At 47.6% G+C, this 15,217-nt stretch overlaps 1 long non-coding RNA gene across 1 annotated transcript; it reads left to right on the forward strand.

Moving 5' to 3' along the window:
* The first annotated feature begins 1,385 nt into the window (after positions 1-1,385).
* LOC124669496 lies at positions 1,386-2,815 on the forward strand. The gene is made up of 3 exons (XR_006992209.1): positions 1,386-1,526; positions 2,424-2,485; positions 2,670-2,815. It is a non-coding gene; the product is annotated as an uncharacterized LOC124669496 (long non-coding RNA).
* The last annotated feature ends 12,402 nt before the right edge of the window (positions 2,816-15,217 follow it).

Here is a 15,217-nt window from a genome sequence, read left to right on the forward strand (position 1 = left end):
TGGGCCGGCCACCATCGCGTGTTCTCCCTTGGGAGCTCGCTCCGTGGAGACACTCGAGCTCTCGTTCGTGTTCCTGAAGAACTCTACTTTGCAAACCGGTTTTGACGGGTGAGTTAAAAAAAATCAAAATCAGGTCAAGCCATCCAAATCCCCAACCGCCGCTGCCCTGCTCGTCCAACGCCGCCGCCCCTCCAATGCTCCATCGCTTGAACGATCGCCCCTCCAACTCCGGGCCGGTCGCCCCTCCAACGCCGCCAGCTCCTCCAACCCTGTCGCCCCTGCGTTGGCGCAGTAGGAGGCTGTGACGGAAGCAACACGACATGCGGTCGCCACTACTTCTCCATCACCAGCAGCATCGTTGCCCTCGTCTCCGTTGCACAGTCCCGCCTCTCGTTGCCTTCTTCAGTTAGCGCCTCTCTTCCAGTCCTCCTCTTTACAAATCCTTTCCAATGATTCTACCTTTAAGCCTCCACCCCCGGTCGCCAATATTTCCCTAGAAATACCTAACCAGGTCCTTTTCCTCGCGGTGCTTACCTAGGCGGGTTACTCAGATCCGCTTCTATTTTCGTTTCATGCATCCATATTGCTGTTGTTGATGGTTGAACCAGATTTGTATGTTTTGTTCCTCCGTGCAGTCGTGCACATAATGTCCGGGAAAATAACCTGGACATACCATGAGAGTACACCAAGGCGAACATGGAGAAGGTAGGATTCTCTCGTCTCAGATTCTGTGAGGTTGATAAGATTTGGAATAGTTGTGATAGACCTAATTATCATATGTGCTTAGATGTTCAGATATAATTTGATAGCATTTGCAGTATTCATTAGTTTCATACCCTTGAATGACAGTTCAGGTTAACCTTTTTTATTATTCCACAGGAGAAGCCTTATTGGACAAATTTATCACAAGTTCAAATATTCTTGGCATGTATACTCGGGAAACTGAAAGAAATCTGGAGAAACCTTTGTGGATACCTTACTGCAGTATGGATATACTATATATATCTAAGAATTGGCTGAAACGGCTACAATCCTTTGACTTCCACTTCCCTTGTACATGTATCAAATTGGCAGGCTCTCCTACGACATTTCTAATTTATGATTTCACAATCAGAACACAGGATCACCTCGCAGGATCACCTCCAGCAAGTCATCACTAGCATTCTCCTAAAAGACCTTGGTAAGCCTGGGTGGAACACAAATCAGGTACAGATCTCTTAGAGAAATGAATGCTATACATCAATTTCAACTCTATGAAAGGAAAATAAAATTCTAGCTCTGGATGGATTACGTGAGCTTTTGGTGTCCGTCTTGTATAATTTCGGCAAACCATCTTACTGTGGATATTAGAAAGGTAATTTTTTTGCTTGCAGTTATACTGATGATACTGGAAAATCATTATCGATGACTACCTTGCCTATATTAGTAACTTCGGTGTTGCCCTTCGTCGCTATTGATTGAGCTGCAAAAAACTATTTATGGCACCATCTGATCTTGTTGCAACAACACATACTCATAATCTCCAGGTGTGTTATATCAACTCGTGTGTGTCACTCATACTTGTAACATTAGGCCTTTATTTCTGTGCACCCCCGGTAAGTTAGTAACATGGAAGACAATGTTATAGATTTATTTATCCATTAAGTTATGGATGCTAATAAGGCCAGCAAATAAAAAAAGAAGCATAAGTAGCCGAGTCTAGATTATCTGTATATATTATATGCTGTTCCAAATGTATTTTCCTCATTCTGTTAATTGATGAATAAAGGGGTCCTATAAATTAATATTCCAGCTAATCAGCGTGCATCAAGAATTCAAGATACACTAGATCGAGCTGCATTCGGCCAGTTTCCTGGGCGTTTTTGTTCCTGGGTCAGGTGGTAGGTAGGCATTTGTTCATGGTCCATCTACAAAGGTACCTGATTCTGTAGGATTGTAGGTACTAATAATAAATGATTCTCACTTTTTTGATCTAGTGATTATCCGTCACACACTCACACTATGAAGTTGTGGGTTCACATGTTGTTTATATGGAAGGTGCTTACTTTGATTCAGCACCATCTTTTCCTGTGAAATTTTGACAGGGCTCTCGATGTTCTGATAAACACTACTACTACCATAAGCCATTAGTGAACCATCGCAGGTCTACCATAATCTTGATGCAGTTCAACCAAATTGTTTGATCATGAAACATTTCTTTGTGGCATTTGAAGAACATCAAGTTGATTCTCTGGCATCAATTTTTTTACAGAGATTATCCGTGCATAGAAGACTTGGTCAAATAATATTAAATTGTCGCTGTGTACTTTGAACCCAGGGCATTCCATTATAATTTTTTTCATCGAACCTAGCTTTTACATCTGGAAGGCTAAGGACATCACATATACTCCTTTGTTTTAAATCGACCCTCTATGCGGTTTCAGCAATGGAGTTGGCTCTAGTTCTTGAATAGCTGGTGCATGAGAAGGTCTGCAACCTAGACATTGTAAGTTTCTCCTTTATGCTGTTATACAATAAATTATTGTGAAATAGATTTGTTGCACGTTCTTTGGACCAAACTGAGTACTATTCGATTTTTTTATATTTAGAATCTCTTTATTCTCCAACACGTTCTTTTCCACATGGTACCATTGCTCAAAATTATATGCTCATTTCCTTGTTTGTATCAGGTTAAGCACGTCATCAGCGCCATTAAGGTCCATACAAGGAAGACGTAACGAAAGAATTTACACCTGAACGAGATGATGGAAATGTGGAACAATGAAAGGAACTGGCAGCTATGCATATGACCGTAATACATGTACCGTAGTGGGGTATTGTTCTTTGGAGTTTAAATTGCATATGACCAATATCCCTCCCGGGCCGCCACGCACGGGCGGCTCCGGAGGCGACAACGCCAAACCCTAGAGCGCCGCCGGGATCTTCTCCTCCGGCCGCTGCCGCCGCCAGGGCCGGCGGTGGCGGCCACGCCTGGCCATCGAAGATGGCGGGCGCGCCCCGGCGGGTCCCCTTCGTGCGGCGGCGGGACGCCATGGGCGGCGCGGCGGGCAAGTGCGGTCGGCGGCGCGGGGGCTACGCGGGCTCTGCGGCGCGCGGCGGAGGTCCGGGGAGGGTGGCGGCGCGGGTCATGGCGGAGGCCGGCGAGGTCTGCAGCGGAGCGGAGCAGGAGCGACGTCGGGTGGCGATGGGCGTGGCTGGTGCGGGAGGTGGCGGCGCGGAGAAGCTCGGCCGGGGAGAGCCTCGGCGAGCAGAGGTCCGCCGCCTCAACTCCGGCGAGGTCTGCGTCGCCCGGCGGCGGAGAGAGGAGGATGGAGTGCGGGCCAGATCTGGGCCTGCTGGGCTGGGGCGACCTGGACGTGGGTGGGCGCCTGGAGTGGGCGAGGTTCACCACGGGCAGTGTGGCTCCGGCTGGAGGGGAGCATGGAGGCTGCGGTGCCTGGTCGGTCTGGAGGTGGAGATGGAGGTTGAACGGATCTTCGGCGTGCGGGGTGTATCGAAGTGGCTTGCAGTTTTTTTGCGGCTTCATCTTTGAGGCGCTGTGGCGGCAGTGGTGAGAGGCTCTAAGGCGCTCTGCCCTTGCTCTGGGGCTTCGGAGATGGTCGACGACTCGGACGAAAGTCTTGCCTAGCTTGGGTTGGGCCGGTGGCGACGGCGTTGTTCCTTGCGGCTCTAATCCGGTGGCGCAACGGTCCGCGGCAGTTTTCCAGGGCGCTATGCACGCCTTTGCTGGCTTTTCTTGAGGACGTCTTCTTGGGTCCGACCAAGTCCCGCCATTGATCTCCTTCGGATGGTGCGTTGATGAGGAAGGCCTTGCCGGAGTTGTTCTTCTACGGAGGTGCTGGCGTCGGTCGAGACGTGGCTTGGTTCTTTGCTTAGGACAGGTGCTTTGTGTTGTGGTTGTTTGGTCTGTAGCCGGTGTTGTGTGGGGTTACCCTCGTTGCTTGTAGCGAGTGGTGCCGTTCTTGTATTCAAACATCTGCCTTCTATAAAGATATGGTACGCCTTTGGCGTACTCTCGAAAAAAAAATTTGCATATGACCGTGATACATGTACCGTAGTGGGGTATTGTTCTTTGGAGTGCAAATATTATGTTGTATTGGGTGACCTGAATGTATCATTAATCAATCTCGTTGTGCTATCTGAAATATTTGTGGAAAATGCAATTTATTGATTATAACATTTTAGTGTGCTATTCGTGGAAAATGTATTTGATTCTTTAATATTGAAATTCAAACCAATGGCAGCCAGGATTATGGGGGCCGTGGCCTTTGATTGCGACCAGTGACATGCATCTCGACATGCATCTCTTTTGCCTGTCACTAGTAACCTCATACCAGTGACTAGTCATTAGTGACAGGCGCTTTGCATGTCACTAACGGGCCATTTGAGCCTGTCACTGATAGCCAATTCTGCAGTAGTGTCACGGAGGAACTCGACGAGCGCGCTTTCCTATGCGAGATCCATGTTTGTTGCAATGGATGTCGTTTTCTTGGGATCTGTTTGGTGAATCTGGACCTCCTTAGAATCCTTAGTGGTGTCGAAGGTTGGTTCCCTGAGTGGCCTCCCTGCATCTGGCAACACATCATAATCGGTTGTTAGCCTTGACGCCATGTATTCTGCCTGCATCCCGAAAGTCTCTGACAGTCGATGGAAATCCTTGTCGCATTTATCAGCTAGCGCAAAACTTCCTTTTACTGTAATTGGTCCCTTGGGTCCAGGGAGCATCCATAGCAAATATGTATAGTGTGGTACCGCCATAAACCTGGCATATGCTGGTCGCCCCAACAAAGCGTGATGTTGTGACGGGAAATCCACGACTTCGAACTCCAGCCTTTCTATCTTGTAGTTTTCTCGGGTTCCAAAATGAACGTCGAGATTGATTTTTCCCAGCGGATAACTTGGCTTGTCTGGTGTGATACCATGGAAACGTGTGTCAGTTGGTTTTAAGTTTTCTAGGGATATGTTCATCTTCCTTAGTGTATCCACATACATAAGGTTTAAACTGCTGCCTCCATCTATGAATACTCGAGAAACGTCGAATCCTGCGATCACCGCTGGTAAAATAAGTGTTGATTGCCTTGGTCGAGGAACTTGCTGCGGGTGATCCGCTATTGTGAAGCCAATGTCCTGTTCTGACCAATTCAGGTACTCAATTGTTGGTGGAGGCATCTTTTCTCCCATAAATACTTGACGCGAAATTACTTTCTGAGCCCTGTTGGATGGCCTAGCTTTCTGAATCATCGAGACCGCGCCGTTGGCGTTGGGGTCGATATATGGAGGTGGGTGTGGTGCTGCCGCTATTCTGAACTAGTGCCGATTTTCGTCCGTAATTGCGGGAGGAGGTGGAAGGTGGATCTCACTCCTTGGCCCCTGGGGGTTTCTATTCGTTGCTTGAGCATTATCTTTCCCTGCAAATCTCAACATTGCTTCAAAATTTCGACAGTCCTTCTGCAGATGTCCTGACTGCCTCTTCTCGTTATTATCAAGATAGAAATGCATCTGACACGGTCCGTTCATCATATCCTCGGGAGACACATATGGTCTCTGGAACCTTGGTCCACTATCTTGTCTATTGTTACGTGAATCATCTCTATTACCGCCTCGCTGCTCGCTGCTCCTTTGATAATCATCTCGGCTGTTTCCTCCAGTGTTTCCTCGAAAACCAGCCGATATTTGGTCAGGAGCGTCATAACTCGAGAACTGTCGAGAGAATCGTCGTCTATTTTGAAAGTTTCGACTGCGGTCCTCCTCTAGCGACCTATGTCGCTTGTTGTGAACAACATCTTCTCCATCTGCCCACCTGTTCGCTAATTCCATTAATGCTGATATTGTCCTTGGATTGGTTCTCCCCAAGTCTTCGACAAAATCTCTCCGTCGAATTCCTGCCACAAACGCATCTATTGCTCTCTCGTCAGATATGTTCTCTGCCGAGTTTTTAATGATATTCCACCTCTGGATGTATTTTCTCATTGATTCATCATACTTCTGCCTGCAAGTCCTCAATTCTTCTAGTGATGCAGGTTTTTTGCATGTGGATCGGAAATTCTTCACAAAAACGTCCTCGAAACTATCCCAGCTGTCGATGGACCCCGGAGGCAACTTCTTTATCCATGATCGTGCTGCTCCACTCAAGTGTACTTGGATGCTTTGCATAGCTGTTGCTCTGGTTCCACCTATTAGCTTCACCGTCTCGAGGTAATCAACTAGCCAATCCTCGGGATCTTGTAGACCATCAATTTTTTTGAAATTGTAGGGTAGCTTAAACCCTGACGGGACTCGAGTTTTTCGGACTCGTCTCGTAAAGCACGGGAGTCCGCACATATCTTCCTCATCAACTTCTGATGAATGCCGATGTTCCCTTCTGTCCTGTCGCGCTCTATCCACCCTTGCCTGAGTTGCTGCGTCTCTTACCGCACTTGCTCTCGGGGGATCTTGAACTACTGCAGTAGGTCGCGGACTATTTTGCCTTGCAGGTCCTTCGGGAGGTGTAGTTACGAATGCCGTTCCCATGACACCTGCTCCTACCATAGCCATGTTATACAATGCTTCCCTTGGATCTCCAGGAGGTGGCTTGGATGCAAGGATGAAAGCTTGCGTCGCCATGTATCCAGCATCAGTGTTTTGGGAATAATATTCCCCCTCGTGTCGATCGACATAAAAGACATGTCGAGGTTTTGAACTAAGTTCTCTCTGTCAGCCTCGGGCATGTTTTGTAGCCGAGATCTTGCTCTGTTTTGAGCTTCTCTGTGACTATCTCCCGATGTTCCTGATTGTCAACTTAGCTCCGCTCTTCGCCTGCTTGATGCGGAAGCCGCCTCCCTTCTTCTATTCAGAGCAGCTGTCTGCTTTTCTAATTCTCTGCCAACACGAGCGAGTCTGTATTGGTAGGCTTGCAGTTCTTCTGCCGTAGCAGCTGTGGTCATTGGTTCTGTACCATCCATGGCTCTTGCGGCTCTGTCCCGCGCTTCTTGTGGGAGCTGAACCCTTAGACGCGGTGTAGGCCCAACATATTTAGTGCCTAAACCTCGCCCGAGATCAGCGGGATCGACATATGGGTTTCCCGCATCGTCGAAAGCCTCTGATGTCTCTGGCTCTGCTCGGCTTGCTTCTCCAATTGCATAGATCTGATGATATTTTGGACTTTGATTTTTTTCATGATTGGTGACACCATCATATAGATTGGTGAAGACCTTTCCAACAGCAATAGATCTGTCGATGAAGTTGAAGCTATCGATGCTGTCTGAGTCGCTGCTTATATCAGAGTCCGCAGACGACTCGAAGGACATGCCACCGAAGATCTTGGCGAGCTTTTCGCTTGCCATAGTGTTGGTGAAGCGTAGCAGCGAAATCTCCTCGTCGCCTGACTCAATTGATGTCGTTGAATCCGAAAAATCGGGATCGACCGCTGATAATCCCGACGAGATCGAAACTTCGAGACGATACGATCCTTCCTTCTCGACGCGGAAGTGGAACTTTCCGAACGTCATCTCCATGGGCTCCTCCAGATACGCATATGCATCCAAACGGGAGGGCGGGTGAGGAAAAAAATCAACTACCTCTATCCATCGCGTTTCTTGCTACCGACAGAGTCGACGATTTTGAACGTGCCATCGAGATCAGCTCCTTGTCGCCTCTAATTCCCACAGACGGCGCCAATTGACAAGGGATTAACTTATCAATGCCTACATATTGTAGACTAGGGTTTAGTTGGAAGTAGAGGGCAAGTAGATCTCGAGGGTTTCATCCGAAAAGTACTCGACGATTAAGAAACTAGGGTTATGTTGACTATAGATTCGATCCTCTCTTTGTCCCTCGACTCCCCCTTATATTGGAGGCGGAGCCGAGGGTACCGTGTTACACAAGATTACAGATTCCGGGAGACTCTCAGAGTTCAACCCGTAGAATTACAAGTCTCTATATTTCCTACATCTCTAACTTTCCTTAATACTAACTGGGCTCCCGAACTTCATATCCTTCGACTTGTGGGCCTTCAGTAAACCCCGGGTACCATCTTTGGCAGACCCATTGGGGATGCCTATGTCACCCATGCTTCAGTAGGGATCCGTATTAGCCTATTGCACACATGCTCACAGTTTATCAAATCCACCCCTTGTGTATGAATAGCTAACTGCAAACATGTGCTTCTTGAGATCTAAACCCAGCTGGATAAAAGTTGGCATAAATGTTCCTTAGAGAGTACCTATGAGGAGAGTTTTGGAACACGATATTTCTTTGAGAAAACCCTAAATAAAAAAACATGTCAGAAACCAATGCAATATATGAGCTCGCTGCAATCAACATTTATGGGGAACAATGCAATATCTCAGAGAATTTCTAACCTTTTGCCAATCAGATATTAATGTAATCACCAAACTTCCGAGACTCTCCAATGCAATACCTGAGCTGGGTACGAAACCAAATCCATATGGCTGTATATTTGTTGTCTACTATACCAAAAGCATTGGGAAAAATATTGTAGTTCCCATCTCTCCCAGTAGTAGCAGCTAGTATTTGTTGCCTAGTTGTCAGCTTGATAAAACAACAATCTACCCCTACAATAATAATTTACCACAATGGTAATTAGCAACATGAACTAACGAAGGAATTTATAGCAGGGATTACCTATGAACTCACTAAGTAAAGTTACCTATGAATGGCCTGCATCCATTAAGAAACCCTTCTTTTGCAAGCATTTAAGCACATAAACAGGCCATGTAATATGTAGTTTAGACTTGGATGCTCAACCAACTCCTTGGTTGTTACAATGCATCTACTTCCTGGATTTGAGTCCAAGATTTCTTGCAGAAAATCTCTCAACCTGGTGTATTGCTTTATATGATCACCAATGACGGCAGTAAATGCCTTTTGGCTTGCCCGTAAGCCTTACTCTTTGCACTACCACCCCAAATTTCAACTTTACATTCTTAATCAGTGTGTCCATATAAGTGTTTGGATCTGTTTTGTCTGCCTCCTCATATTGCACTACCAACTAGTCAATGATAATCTTGGTGTGTTCTCTCCATGAGGAATGTAGTATTGTGAGGAACTGAACTTCGTGATGCAGAAAGTCTGTTCATGGTTAATCTTAGATGCATTAAGGTAAAAAATGCAATCTTCCTCCCAACATTCGACAATAATACTATCTGTTGTGTTCCTGTGAAATGCATAGTTCCTAAGCTGAGAAATGTAGAAGTTCCTTACAACTACTCTAAGCTAGTAAACATATCTAAATCAAAGCTTCAAAGCAAACTACTCATGTGCATTAGCTCTTGAATCATCATACCACACCATTTTCTTCATGTTCTTCAGCACCCTCTTTGATCCAATAGGCAAAACGAACTTACTCACAAACCCATCATCATAGCTTGCTTCTAGATCATCATGGCTAAGCTCATCTTCATCTAAATGCACATATGCATCTTGCTGTTCAGGCTCATGATGGCATTTGCTTGTTGGTCCTAGCTTTGTCACATTTTTCTTATGACAAAACAATTCCTCTTCAGGCAATTCCTTTGGCTCACTCTCTTCCTCATCTTCATACATCTCTTCAACATATCTATCCCTTTGTTGCCTGCCAAAACTCACCGGCGAGCAGTGGTTAAGCAACCCGAAGAGCCGGGAGGCTCCCAAGGCCGCTTAGTGGACCCTGGCACCTCCCGTCGTCCCGCAAGTTTCCAGCACACGTCCTGGCGGTTGCAAGGGCGTGCCACCTGACCTAGACCCGATCAGGAAGGTGTTAGATTGCTTCGATTGTTCTCCTACATGGTAGACACGTAAACATTAAATACGAGCCCTATCGGCTCTCAGGTTGCCCTGTGGATCGGCTCAAAGAGCCGATCGCCCCATGGTTCATGTTGGATTTGCAATGACATGGGGATCCTGCTTGATCAAAACAAAGCTAAACCAATCTACGACAGTTTAGGGTTTTCACCGCATAACCGGAACATCCTACGCGTAGTTGGGCCTAGCAGATATGAAAGATGATGCAAACTACCCCTAGAAGAGGCCTAAAAACCAACATTACGTCAATTCCCAGAACATCCCTTATAGGAACGGTAAAAAACACCTAACGCACTACCGGATCATCCAACCCCAGCATAAGGCCTAATCATGCAGATATTAAACTAATCCTTGAAGAACAAGGAGCAACTATAACAGATCAGATCTACTAAGCATCGAACAAGCAAGATGCTGCCCTTACACCCAGATAGGTGTAAGGGCAGCTAGATGTCGAGGGACGGCATTGCTAAGCAAATATGCATAAGAAAAGCATCAATGCAAGCCCCAAAACACCTAAGATAAGTAGTGCTACTCGCCATCAACAACGCTTCGAACGAGTAACACAAGGTAGATGAATAAACGTATCTCGCCTAGATCGCAAGATGCGATCTAGGCGGCATGATGCTTACCCGGAAGAAATCCTCGAAACAAGGGGTGGCGATGCGCCTGGTTTGTGTTTGTTGTGAACGTGATTGTTGTTTATTCCAATAACCCTAGATACATATTTATAGTCCAAGGGACTTTCTAACTCAGGCGTGCATCTAACCGTGCACGGGCCAAACCCTACCTTTTAATTCTAAACACGATCTAATAAAATACAGATACACGGGCAATTTAGCCCAAACTCTCGTGCAAGGCCGCTTCGAGAGATCCTCCACGCGTATATCTTTCAAGCCCATCTCACTTACGGCCTATCTCCTGATTTGGCCAAAATCTGGTGATAACACATGCCCCCCTGGTTTTGGTAATGATAATTTCAAAACCACTCTGTTTTTCTTTCGAAGGGTCATGTCGTGGCAAAGCAGAACCGTCGCGGTATCATCATGACGACTTGCCTTCCCAACTTCTCTGCACGATTTGACAGTTTTGGCAATTTCTGAGCAATCGGCTCTTCTTTTGTTCTCTCTCTCTTGAGCAATCGGCTCCTAGCTAACTTGGACGATAGTCAAAGTTAAACAACCCCCAAAAGAGCCGATGGAATCGCATCGGCCTCTACCATAAAACACGAGCAGGGCCAACCTAATTGCCCCTCCAAACGGTAACCTGCAACCTCCGCCTGAGAAAGCAATCTCAGATCCCCAAAATCGCCGCCCAAGCAGCTCCACGAACCTCAGATCCCAACCGCGCCGTCCCACTCTGCAGCATGGCGGAATCATCCAACACCAACGCCATGGTCTCTGGTCTGAAGGTAACACTCAACCGCTTCTTCGCCATTCGAGTCAATGTTAGGATCGAACAACAAACACCTAAATTAATATCCCATTCTGTTATTAATTTTAGGTTTCCGACATCTTGCTGCCGCATCCCTCTCTCCCAAATTCCATGTGTCTTGGCCCCCGTTCTTCCGAGAGTCCCGCTCACTTAATCTCATGCGAGGCCAACAGAATCCCCTTTGTGAACCAGATTTAGATCTGACTTCCTGGGCCGACTGCCTGCGAGCCTGGCCTAATCCTCCTGAAGGTTGGGTGGCATGGTATAGCAGAGTGTCTAAAACCCATTATGCTACTTGGGAAACAATAGGGATAGCCGATGCCTTATCATTATCATTGTCTCCTCTTGAAAAGAATGAGAAAATTCTGAAGACCATCGGCTACTTTTGGTCTGATGCCCTAAATTGCTTCATGTTCGGTCACGGCCCCATGACACCAACTCTGCTGGACGTGGCTATGATCACAGGTCTGGACATTGCATCCCCCAGTCCCTCTGCCTTTAAGCTGCCAAAAGTTTCTTTCACCCTCTCCTCTAAAACAGAGTGTACCAGCTGGGGCGCCTACCTCAGGCGTTATATGAAAACCAAAGGCCCTGTAACCGAAAGAGAACACACGGCCTTCTTGAACTTCTGGCTGGAGCACTTCATATTCTGTGGTCCTTCACTTTCCCCAACCAAGAATTACCTCTCCCTGGCCTACGAACTCGCCAAAGGCACTCAACTTGGCCTTGGTAAACTGCTCCTTGGGGAAGTCTATCGATCTCTTCAACTGACGTCGGTCAAACTGTTCTCCCAAAAGACAGTTAAAACAGGAGGCCCTTGGTGGTTTATTCAGTTATGGGCTCAGCTGTATTTTCAGAACCAGATCCCAAATTTCCCACCTTTGGCCACCTGCACCTTCCCAGATGCTAATGGGAAGGAAATACGATGCACTAGCTATGGTCAAGCTCTGTATAGCCTCCCGAGCGACGAGGCTGATCCCTAAGGAAGCGACGAGAATGGTTCAAGATCTTCTTCCAAGGCTTGGGCAACCCCCTATTCTTCCCTTATACCGAATCGGAGAACTTTGAGAATCCGGTCTCCTTCCGGTTAGACGAGCTTTGCCGATGACGCTAGCACCCGGCACTTGTACTCTATCATGATCCGTCCTTGCTTCCTCCCGGTTGGCATGAGTACCTCTAACCGGATCATCAAGCACGGTTACGAGTCTTACCAACCGGTGGTAGTAGCTCGGCAGCTTGGTCTCGGGCAAGTGCCCCCACACTTCTTTCTCCACCACCTGACAGCAAGCAGAGCTGAACTGCCTGACATCCTCACTGGCCAAAGGTGCTACACCTTTTTTTGACGCTCTGGCCATTCCAATCCCTCACAACCTCTGCTTCACCACTACTACTGACGGTTTCGAGATTTGGTGGTCTATGTGGAAGACCCACGCCTTCAGAAGAGCTCTAGGACCATTGCTGAAGCAACTTGATGCCGAATATGACATTCCGACACATCAGGTACCATTACATATAACTTCCTTGCAATCGCTCCTGATGACTGTCTAAACACCTGGTTCTATCTCTTGGCAGAAACAAGACGGCCCGGAGCCCGTGCAGTCCGACGACTCTCCCTTCACATTCCTTCCACCAGCCCCGGTAGTTCTCTTCTGCCAGAGCTCGCCGCCCCTGAAGAAGGTCATAATGCAGAGCCAGCCGATCTCACCAAAATCGGCTCCCAAGAGTAAAGCATCTTCGGGGCCCGTTGCCCCCCGAGCCTCGACCCAGGCGAGGAAGGTGGTGAGGAAAGTAGCTGCCAGGAAGACCCTGAAGCGCAAAGCTCCTGTCCAGGAAAACTTGCATGTAAGCTGTCTCGTGCCCCGACTAAATCCATTTATCCTTCCAGCTCTTTCTAACATGCTTGTACTTCTTCTCATAGACTTCCACCGAAGAGAACTCCAGCAAGGAGGCAAATTCCAACCAAAGGGACTCGACCCCGGGGAACTCCGAGAGATCCACCACACAGAGCCAGACGGACTCGCCAGCGTTGGTTTCTAAGAAAAGGTCGACCCCCGAGCCTGTCGCTCCTCAAGCTCCGATCAAAACAGGGTCACGCGTGAAGCGTCGATGCGTCAGAAGGGCTCGCAAAGACTCACAAGTTACCTCGCCAAGCCAGGAGGTTTCAAATGTAAGTACTTCACCGGTTCATACTTCACGTTATCCCCTTGCTACTTGGATCGGCTCACCATCTCTTTTGCAGACTAATGGGACCTCTAGCGGGGACGTTGAAGAGGTATTAATGCCATCCGCCATACTAGATCTGGCCACCTCGGCAAGCATGGTTGGCCAAGTGGCTAACTTAGCCAAGTCCACAGAAGAGCCGATTATCACAACATCGGCCGCTCCTCCCACTTTGGGAGAGGTATTCTCCACTCCCTTGGCTCTATCCTTTCCTTTGTTGTATATATACTCATACCGCTCTTGTTCGTCTGTCAGGGTTGTGATCTTTCAAGCTTGCTGACGTTCGATCCTGAATCCATCGAGCCAGCTACTTCCAAGGCAGATGAAGAGCCAAGTCCTAGCACAGTCCATGGTCCACTCCAGCGTCTCAAGGCTTTGCTCTCTTCCTCAGTTGAGACCCTGGTTGAGAACCCCGAGGCAGTCAAGGGCATCCTCGAAGAAATCCAGCCCCATCTCCCGATGATGCTGCAAGTGAAGCTCTGGCCAGCTGTGACACTGTCGGCCTTCAAATCAAGAGTGCAATCGGCTAGTCAAAGAATTATCCTTCGTCACGCCCAGCTTCCGTTGAGAGCCGATATTGCAGAGAAGTGTCAACGGCTCAACGAGAAAAAGGCTGCCTTAGACGCCAAGACTGACACCTCTGCCGATAGTGCTGAACTCGAGACCCTGCGTAAGGAACTGGAGAACCTTGAAGAGAGAGTTAGGGTGACCAAGCAGCTTATCCAAGACAAAGAAACCCTCATTGCCCGCTCTCGAGAAGAAGCACAAGGCCTCACAGCCGATCTGAAAACCGATCTAGCTGAAATTCGTGTCCTGAGCAGCCAGCTGGTGACGGGCAAAGACGAGGACGACGAGTCTGAGATCGCCGAAGTGGACCGTATCCGCGCTGACACCCTTCACGCTCTTGACGTGTTTCTTCAGAAAAACCTCTCTGTGTAAACTGATAAACGTTTTACTGATCTTGTACCTCTTAAGTCGATGGCTGCGCATCGGCTTTCTATTCTGAAGTCGATGTCTGTGCATCGGCTGTGCTTAAAAAATTTGTATTTTTTATGGCCGATTTATGCATCGGCCCCCATACTTCAATACCCATCATCATCAAATAATATATCTTGAACTGCCGGGCATTTGACAGCCACTTCCAACTTCGTATCCTCGTGTCTTATCCATCTAAGTGCCCCCCGAGCCGATTCTTTCAAGTAATTGAGGGTATCGGCTCTTCAGGCATTCCCTGTTAGATCAATGCTGAACCCAGGCAAAAACGTATGTCGAGGATAATTTTGGCCGATTGCTAGAATCGGCCTCCTTCTTCATTGCAATGCTTAGTGAAGGTTTACCACGTCTTGGTTTTTTTACTGTAGCTACGTGACATGCTTGAGATGAGATTTTTGCTTTCCATTTTTTGGGGCCGATCGCAAGGATCGGCCTCACCACGTACGTCCATTTTCTTGGACCTTGCTACTCTGTCAGGCCGGTAGATAAGACCAGCCTCACCCCATTTTTCGAAGCTTCGATGCGCTCACAGCCTTCCAAACTGATTCCAGAGAGCGGCTCTTGGTCATCTGCCTCCCAAATATTCATGGCAGCTAGTGATATCTCGATTGAGTCATCTGCCTGAACGACCTCCACTTCATCTCCATCCCACTGCAGGATGCATTGGTGCATTGTGATACGTCTCCAACGTATCTATAATTTCCGATGTTCCATGCTTGTTTTATGACAATACCAACATGTTTTGTTCACACTTTATATCATTTTTATGCGTTTTCCGGAACTAACCTATTGA

The sequence above is a fragment of the Lolium rigidum genome, chromosome 7 (assembly GCF_022539505.1).
Source record: "Lolium rigidum isolate FL_2022 chromosome 7, APGP_CSIRO_Lrig_0.1, whole genome shotgun sequence".
NCBI lineage: Eukaryota > Viridiplantae > Streptophyta > Magnoliopsida > Poales > Poaceae > Lolium > Lolium rigidum.